Here is a 9,739-nt window from a genome sequence, read left to right as displayed (position 1 = left end):
GCTCTATAAATGGAAAACCTAAGCCTGAATGATAGCATATGTGTTTACAACATGCTTTGTTGAACATTTTAAGTCTACTGCTCAGAAAAATATAGTTCTTTTGAGATATTACTGCTCATTGACAATGCACCTAGTCACCCAAGAGCTCTAATGGGAATGTACGAGGAGATTAATGTTGTTTTCATGCCTGCTAACACAATATGCATTCTGCATCAAGAAGTCATTTAGATTTTCCAGTCTTATTATTAAAGAAGTGTATTTTGTAAGGCTATAGCTGCCATAGATAGTGATTACCCTGGTGGATCTGGACAAACTAAATTGAAAACCTTCTGGAAATGATTGACTAGTCTAAGTGCCATTAGGAATATTTGCAATTCAAGGGAGGAGGCCAAAATATCAACATTAACTACAGCGGTTTGGAAGAAGTTGATTCCAACTCTCATGAATGACTTTCAGGGGTTCAAGACTTCAGTGGAGAAGTTAACTGCAGATATGATAGAAATAGAAAGGATCTAGAATTAGAAGTGGAGCTTGAAGATGTGACTGAATTGCTGCAATCCCATGATAAAACTTGAATGGATACGGAGTTGCTTCTTATGGATGAACAAAGAAAGTAGTTTCTTGAGGTAGAGTCTCCTCTTAGGGAAGATGCTTTGAACATTGTTGAAAGGATAACAAAAGATTTTGAATATTCCATAAACTTATTTGATAAAGCAGCTGCAGAGTTTGAGAGGATTGACTCCAATTTTGAAATAAGTTCTACTGTGGGTAAAGTACTATCAAACAGCATCACATGCTGCAGAGAAATCTTCTGTGAAAAAAAATTATCAATGCAACACACTTCACTGTCATATTTTAAGAAATCACCACAGTCACCTCAACCATCAGCAATCACCATCCTGATCAATCAGTAGCCATTATCACTGAGGCAAGATTCTAAATCAGCAATAAGATTGTAACTCACTGAAATCTCAAATTATTGTCAGCATTTTTTAGCAATAATGTATTTTTAGATAAGGAATGTATTTTTTAGACATAATTCTATTGCATACTTACTAGACTACACAGTACAGTGTAAACATAATTTTTATGTGCAGTTTTTGCTTTTGGGAAACCAAAACTTTGTGTGACTCACTTTATCACAATATTCACTTTATTGTAGTGGTCTGGAACCAAACCCACAATATCTCTGACATATGCCTGTATGCAGTGATAATGGATTAGAAGACGCATTTGCTAAAATGTCAGTTTTTCCTAAATTGTTCTATAGATTTCAACAATTCCAATCAAAATTGTAACAAGACATTTTCGATAAAAATCAACAAGCCGATTCTAGAATTTACATGGAAAAGCAAAGAAAATAGAATATACAAAATACTTTTGGAAAAGAAGAACAAAGTTGAAGGATATGCACTATCTGAAATTAGAACTTTATAAAACTATAGTAACCAGGACAGCGTGATATTGAAGAAAAAGCAAACATATAGATCAATAGAACAGACTAGAGAGTACAGAAATAGACTCATGCATTGATTTTTCAACAAAGGTACAAAGGCCATTCAATGGAAAAAGGATGGTCTTTTCAACAAATGGTGCAAGAACAATTGGACCTCCATTTGCAAAAAGAAATTAACCTCAACTCACAACTTGCACCCCACACAAAAATTATAAATGATATCCTAAATGTAAAACCTAAAAACTAGGAAGCTCTCAAATGAAAACTTCGGAGAAAAATCTTTGTGACTTGGGGTTAGGAAAAGATTTCTTAGACATAAAATACAAGCCATAAAAAAGGTAAATGAAATGTATCAAAGTTAAGATCTTCTACTCCTTGAAAGATGTGGCTAAGAGAATAAACAGACAAGCAGAGACTGCAAAAATATACTTAAAACACAAATTTGATAAAGGGCTTATATTTAGAATAAAAGAAGTCACAAAACTAAGTAATAAAACAATCCATTTATTTTAAAATGAGCAAAAGACTGGGCCAGGCACTTCACCAAAGAAGATATAAATGGCAAATAAGCACATGAAAATATACTCAATGTCATTAGTTATTAGGGAAATTCAAATTAAAACCACAAGGAGATACCCAAAGGAAATATTATTTTTAAAAATGAAAAAAAAATCTGACAATACCAAGTGCTGGTGAGGATGTGAGAGTAACTGGAAATCTCATGTACTGCTGGTGGGAAAGCAAAATGGTACAGAAATTTTGGAAAATAATTTGGCTGTTTCTTATGAAGTTAAATCCCATATGGCCCAGCAATCTGATCCCTAGATATTTAAGTAAAGTAAAACTTAAATTTACACAAACATACGTATACAAATATTTATAGAAGCTTTATTCATGACCACCCCCAAATATTCCTCAACTGGTGAATAGATAAACTGTGGTATATGCACACAAATAGAACATTACTCAGCAATAAACAGGACTGAACTCCTGATAAACACCACAGTAATGTGAATCTCATATGTAATATGCTGAATGAAAGAAGTCTGATTCAAAAGGCTACATGCTATATAATTCCATTTATTTGACCTTTGGAAAAGATAACACTAAAGGGACAAAAAAACACATCAGTAGATGCCAGGGTCTGGAAATGGTCCGCAGAGTTGACTACAGAGACAGTGTTATTTTTATGGGTGACAGTAGTGTTTTAAATCTTGATTGTGTGGCACTTACAATCAAAACTTACAGAACTGTTTACTAGGTTAAAAAAATTTTTTAAGGAAGCAGAGGTTTGAAGGCAGGATGGAGATACATCAGTGAGAGGTAGCAGGGAGATTATGACTACTGCAGAGGGATTGAAAAGCCTGTTGTCACACAGCAGAGGCTTCATCCACCTCATCCCAATCAGTCCTTACACCTTACCTTGAAACATAGTTTCCCCATTTTTTGCAGAGGTAGGAGAGAGTGGGGGTGGGAAAGTGTGAATAAGACAAACTTTTTCCCCAAGAAGTGAAATTTAGTCATCATATTTAGTGTACTTTGTAAAAGATAGATTATAGTACTATAATCAATGGCAGCATAGAGTAGTAAAACCATAACTGGACTATTTTTATTATGTTCAAAAACAGACTAAACTGTGGTGTTAGGAACCACAACAGTCACTACCTATGGCGAATGAAAAGGAATGGAAATTAGAAGGGGTTTCTGGGGGGCTAAGAATTTATTTTTTTATTGAGGTAGTGGTTATTCTGATGGGTTCACGTTGTGATAATTTATTCAACACACTGCAGTTCATTCATTTTTCTGGATATATGTCATATTTCAATAAAAAGTGATGCATGTATGATTTGTTAAGCTATAAAGGAAAGCAAGGGATATTTGTCATACAAGTCACGACAGTGGCTAGGAGAAAGTTGCAGTCCTTAAGGGTACATAGATTTCTTCAAATGTATCAATAATGTGCTGCCTAAAATGCATAGAAGGTAAAGCACGTTTATGTTTAAATATACATAATTATATATATAACATAACATGTTATATAATATTATCATATAATATATAATGTTAGTATAATATAATATATGATATTATATATTTGATATATAGCATACATTTATATATTCTATATAATATACATATTTTACTCTAAAACATACATAGGTAGGAGGTTATGAGATCTCATAAACGGTTTTAGAGTAAAATGTTTAAAATAATTTTCTTTAAAACAGAACAAATACAAAACTTTACAAAATGTATGTATAAAGTCTATATTGTGTCTGTGTAGTTTTGTGTGAAAGAGACAGAGTGGTATTTTTTTTTAATCTATTCATAGTAAAGAGACTGCAAAGATATAGATTAAAACGTTCTTAGTGCTTCTCTTTAGAATACAGATAATTTTTATTTTATGTACATCTTTCTGTATCTTCCAAATTATTTTACTGATCATATTGCTTTTAGAATCTGAACGGAAAAATATAAATAACTTTGTTTTTATTATTGGAAACATCAAGTGCAACTCAAGAGGAAAGACTAGGGAGGTGCCAGTGACCCGCGCCAACTTGTGGGCGCGATGGGCCACGTGGCACGGGACGTTTCAAGTCCGGGCGTCCCCGCGAGCGAGCAGCCAGACCAGTCCTCACAGTGGGACGTTGGGAGCCCGGTGTTGGCAGATGCTGTGGCTGGGAGGAGTCCAGAGCCTCGCCCCGTTCCCGCGGAGCTGAGCCACACCTGCTTAGGTAGGAGGAGAATCATTCAGGTCTGCCCAGTTAAAGCTTTTCTCGTTCAGTGGCTGGGTGGGAAGGAAGGGAAATGACCCTCAGGTGAAGCTGGAGTAAGCTGGGAAAACAGGAGCTCCTTTCTTCCTGCCCACCTGAGGAATGAGGAATGTTGCTTATAAAAAGCCCTAATAAGTAACCAAGAAATCATCTCCTGCAGGCAGTTAGAAGACAGGTAGTTCCAAAGTGGTTCCCTGTCCGTTGCACCAGGTCACCCTATCCTTCCCCACTCTGGTGAGAAAGTAAAGACTAAGATCCTACTTGGTTTCCCAATAACAGATTTTTTGTTTTGTTTTGCTTTATTCTACTATATATTCTCTAATAAAGTGTATAGTTTGAGGACATCTTCTTCTAGTCAAGTGGGAGATGATGGCTGCTAATTCAGAGTTCACATTTTATCATTTGTGATATGGGTTGTTGTCTCCTTAACCTATAATATTACTGTGGATTGAAGACATTGAACGTCAAGGAGCAGGATATTAGGGAGAGAAACAATCCAAGCTCCCTGTAAGACATAGACCACGTCATCATTTCTGTAACCTAACATCATGCCTGGCGTAAAATGCGTGCTCTGAAATGTTTGTTGTATGAATGAGTGAATGAATGAATGTCTTTCACAAGGACCTTGCTGTTCAAAGGTTGTTCAGCGTGAGCAATTAAAAATAGGTTCAAGCTTTGTTTAAAATTTGCATTTTGGATTTATTACCCATAAAATATTAAAAGATGTCAGTAAAGTTCTCTGTTTTTGAAGCATCGGGGAAGTGTTTACCATTTTTTGTAAGACTTAGTTTGAAATAAATGCATAAAAACTTTGTATTGTGTTTTTGTTTAACCCTTTATGATTAAATTTAATGTACTAGCAGTATTATACCAGAAACTACCCTAATTTCATTAAGTTTTTCATCCTCTGAGCAGTGAAACTAGCACCTTGGAAATTGATTATGACTAAAAGAAAGCAACAAATGAGCATGAACTGTAAGATACAGAACCTTAAAATGATCTCCAGGCATAAACCCACAGTTAATCCTTACTGCAGGAGTTTGTTTGTTTGTTTGTTTGTTTGTTTGTTTGTTTGTTTGTTTTGAGACAGAGTCTTGCTCTGTCACCCAGGCTGGAGTGCCGTGGTGCCTTCTTGGCTCACTGCAACCTCTGCCTCCTGGGTCCAAGTGATTCTCCTGCCTCAGCCTCCTGAGTAGCTGGGATTACAAGCATGTGCCACCACACCCAGCTAATTTTGTATTTTTAGTAGAGACACGATTTTGCCATGTTGGCCAGGCTGGTCTCGAATTCCTCACCTCCAGTGATATGCCCGCCTCAGTATCCCAACGTGTTGGGATTACAGGCGTGAGCCACCGCTTCTGGCTATTCTTTCTAATTAAGACACACAGTGACTGAAGCTACATTCCTCTACATAGAATTTGACTGCAAGTTGTGTTTTTGTTGTTGTTCCTTTTATGTGACACATCAGTTTGAAATAAATGAATAGGTACCCCAACAATTGTAGGCCATAGTAACAAAAGCAATGCAAACACCATATGCTCAGGGGTTTTTAAATCCTTTTACATCAGAAAGCCTGGAGTATTGTCTTTCAACTAGTGTAGAATATATTGAATCATCTTCTTGGAAAGTAACGTTCAAGTAACATTTTGCACTCACAAAGAGCTTGCTGAGTTTTTCAGGGATGTTATAAAATAAAATATTACGCAGTCTAGCTTAAAGATAGCAAAATAAAGACTTAATTTATCATAGCTCTAGCTAAATTTCAAAATATACGCAATGAATGAGCATGAGTCATCTAATAGAGCATTTTTCTAATTGTCTAATTTTTTAAAAAATTGCTGAACAATAATAACAGCAATAACAAAAATGATGATAATGATAGAACCATAGTTAACATTTGTTGAGCAGTTACTATTTTCAGGCAATCTTCCTATATTACTCTTCTCAACAATTACATGAGGCAGATATTATCATTAACTCCATTTTGTGAATAAGAAAACAGAACCCAATGGCTATGACTGATCAGAATTCCAAATCTCTATATGATGGGGAAAATTATTGTAAAACTACTGGAAGGTAAAGATTCAGCTGTAGCTTTACATTTTAGAAAGCCTCCAGGAGTAAATGTATTTACATACTATATGATGTGATATATATTTATGTACACCTAGGTACATCTATTCTGAAATGTGCAGAATTCATCTATTTGACCTGCTAATATTTCATGATTTAGGCAACTTTGAAAGGTAATTGAGTTGATTTGACACAGGATAGGTGTTAGAAAGCATCTCTTTAACATTTATGAGTAGAAACTGAAGCTGAATTCACACTGTCATCTAGAATTGCACGAGAAGTGGAAAATTGATATGGTTTTAAGTAGGCCATTTAAAAGGAAATGTTTCAGGAAGACTTGTATTATAATTACTGAATAGAAATCAGCTCCTGATTTCAATTTCTTTTCATAGACAAATTAGTTATCCTGTCTTGCTGTTTATTTTAGATTTACCTAAATAAGTTGTGCATATGCCTTTCAAAAAGAAGCATTATTATATGGAATGAAAGTTAAGGAAGATTAATATCTTACAGAGGAAGGGAATTGCATATAACTCTGAGCCGATGTTTTTAAAATGTTTGAAAATATAGAGTTGAAAATATTGGCCTCACTTTTCTTCAGGGACCTTTAGCTCATTACTTATTAGGAAGATAGCACCACATCTTAGCTTAAAAGTTACTGGCACTCAACCTGGTCTGTATTTCTCAGCCACAATAACTTTCCTTAGGAAATTCCACATTGTGAGTGTTCATCTGATTTCACATGCATGAATGCTTCAGTGCTCTCCCACCGGTTCTCAATTAAATTCCTATTAGTCAGCATAACTCAGGCAGAAGAATTCAATGCTGTCTTGAACGATCACTGAAGTTATAGCTTGAGAAGACACTGCATTATCACCCCCCCACCAAGAAAAAAAGTATGCATTTAACTTGTTAGAAATCAGCTCAATTTTGTTAACTTGAAGATGTAAGGAGCAAAAACATGATATAAATCCCTTCTCATTCCTGTTGAACAGACCTTTGGAAACGTTAAGTTTAAGGTGAAGAAAGAAAGGATTGCAGTAGTCCTCTCTAACATACATTCACAGACCTAATACATCTGGTCTCTTTTTTTTTTTTTTTTTTTTTTTGAGGCGGAGTCTCGCTCTGTCGCCCAGGCTGGAGTGCAGTGGCGCGATCTCGGCTCGCTGCAAGCTCCGCCTCCCGGGTTCACGCCATTCTCCTGCCTCAGCCTCTCCGAGTAGCTGGGACTACAGGCGCCCGCCACCACGCCCGGATAATTTTTTGTATTTTTAGTAGAGACGGGGTTTCACCGTGGTCTCGATCTCCTGACCTCGTGATCCGCCCGCCTCGGCCTCCCAAAGTGCTGGGATTACAAGCGTGAGCCACCACGCTCGGCCTGGTCTCTTCTTTACGGAGACGTGTGTGTGTGTGTGTGTGTGTGTGTGTGTGTGTGTGTGTGTGTGTGTGTGTGTTGAGAGTCCATGGGATCCCCCTCAGAGAAGGAGATAATGGAGGAATAAAAACATAGAAGGCTTCTGAACCTTCTTAGGTTTGGGGGCCAAGGCTTAATTAAAGGCTTTCAAAAGTTCCGATCTCTCAGTTAACTTCCTCACCCTTTATATTTACTGATGTAGTTAACAGTGAAGAAGCATCATGTTAAACACGAGAGTCATTACCAGATTGAAAGAAAAGACTTGAAATACATTAAAATTGACACCATTTATGAATCTAGAAAAGGAGGAAGTTTTAGTGTTCATAGAAGCTTTATCTTCTGCAGCTGCCATTTCTTTTCCTGTTTTCCTCCCATAGATCCTGCTTTCCACGGACCTTTCTGTGACTCTGTCTGTTGTTATAGAATTTGTCTAACATCATGGTCATCTGATTTTGTTCTTTCTTATCTTTCAGTAGCAGGTGATCATTTCTGTTCTCTACCTATCTTTCTACCACCCTAATTCGCAATATTTTTTATTCTTCCAGATCTTTCACATCCACAATATTCCTTCAAGATAATGGGATGGGGTTGGGATACATTGGGAGGGAGGTGCCATTTGAAAAGAATCCCTCAGAGCCTGATTCATCGCTTCCTCTAGGCTTGAGAGTGCTGCTTCTTTCTGGGACATTCCCACCTGGAGGTGTTGCCCTAAACTGCTATAGGCTGATTTAGATGTACAGTGATGGCAGAGGCAGATTTATTTTGATAGCAGAACTTATCAGGCGAGCTCTTTAGGCCCCATTTCTACTAATGTTGAAATGTGGGAATGTAGAGAGGGATTATTTAAACTTTCTCATCAAATACAATTCAGTAGTGTTTTTAAATGGGTTCTTTGGGTACATTTTTCCTCTCAAGTGGTCACTATTTTTCCCTCCTTCCCAAGAGGAAGGACAGGGAAAGCTTATTCGTCTACTTGGCGGCTGCACAGGGAAGGGGTCTTGACTCACTGTCTTCTCTGGTTCCCACTGGCCTCTCTTGAGACCCTTCTTCTTCCCACCTTCTCCTAGGACTGGGTATTGACTGAGGTAAGGCTGAGCCTGAGGTCATTGGTCTGGTCATTAGGTCACCCTATTTTCCAATTAATATAACAAACAACTGCAGGGAGTTTGGGTCAGAAAGCAAGCACAGAGGCTTTATTCCTCCCTCTGCCATAGCTAAATTTAAAAAATTATGACGGTAACGAGTATGAAAAAATAGTTAGAATGAATGAATAAGACCTAGTATCTGACAGCACAAGAGGGTGACTACAATCAGTAATAATTTAACTGTACATTTTAAAATAACTAAAAGAGTATAATTGGATTGTTTGTAACACAAAGGATAAATCCTTGAGGGGGTGGATACCTCATTCTCCATGATGTGATTATTACACATTGCATCCCTATGTCAAAACATCTCATGTATCCCATAAATATATATACCTACTATGTCCCCACAAATAATAAAAATAAAAAATTATTTTTAAAAAGATAGCATAAAAATAAAAGCAAAAAATAATAATTATGACAACGAAAGCGAGCAACTGCTACATGTTCAGTGCTGTTTGCCCTGGTTTTTGGAACCTTCAGAAATGTAATCATGGAATCTCTTTCAGTCTATCTACCATACACACAGTCTGGTAATTTCCAAGCCACTAACATGAACTGCATTTCGTTTGTTTCGTGTGGTTTTACCCTCCTGGAGAATTTTGAAGAAAACACCTCCTAACTATCAAATCCTTACCCTTGCCTTCTTGCGTATATTCTTAGACAATGCAAAGATTGTAGGTAAGGGAGTAGGGGGCATGTCTTTAGGCAAAACTTGCCTTAGGAAAACTCAGAGTCTTTGTATGTAAAATTTCAAGCTGTCTTGACCTGTGATTTTCTTAATGTAAACTTTTTATCAATGCATAACATACATTTGGTAAAAGGCACAAATGAAGACAGATGTAATCAAATGAACACATTGCTGTAACGAGCTCTC

The 9,739-nt window shown here is 36.7% G+C and overlaps 1 protein-coding gene across 1 annotated transcript in view; it reads left to right on the top strand.

The window, feature by feature from the left end:
• The first annotated feature begins 4,058 nt into the window (after nt 1-4,058).
• Nucleotides 4,059-9,739, top strand: part of SPATA16 (spermatogenesis associated 16) — a 257,030-nt gene continuing 251,349 nt past the window's right edge. Inside the window, exon 1 of the mRNA XM_032172277.2 lies at nt 4,059-4,191. The gene's annotated coding sequence lies outside the window, so the exon portion shown is untranslated. The remainder of the gene's footprint in view (nt 4,192-9,739) is intronic.

Source organism: Hylobates moloch, unplaced genomic scaffold (assembly GCF_009828535.3).
Source record: "Hylobates moloch isolate HMO894 unplaced genomic scaffold, HMol_V3 SCAFFOLD_13, whole genome shotgun sequence".
Taxonomy (NCBI): Eukaryota; Metazoa; Chordata; class Mammalia; order Primates; family Hylobatidae; genus Hylobates; species Hylobates moloch.
Note: the sequence above shows the minus strand (reverse complement) of the source record. Positions and strands in the feature narration are given on the sequence as shown.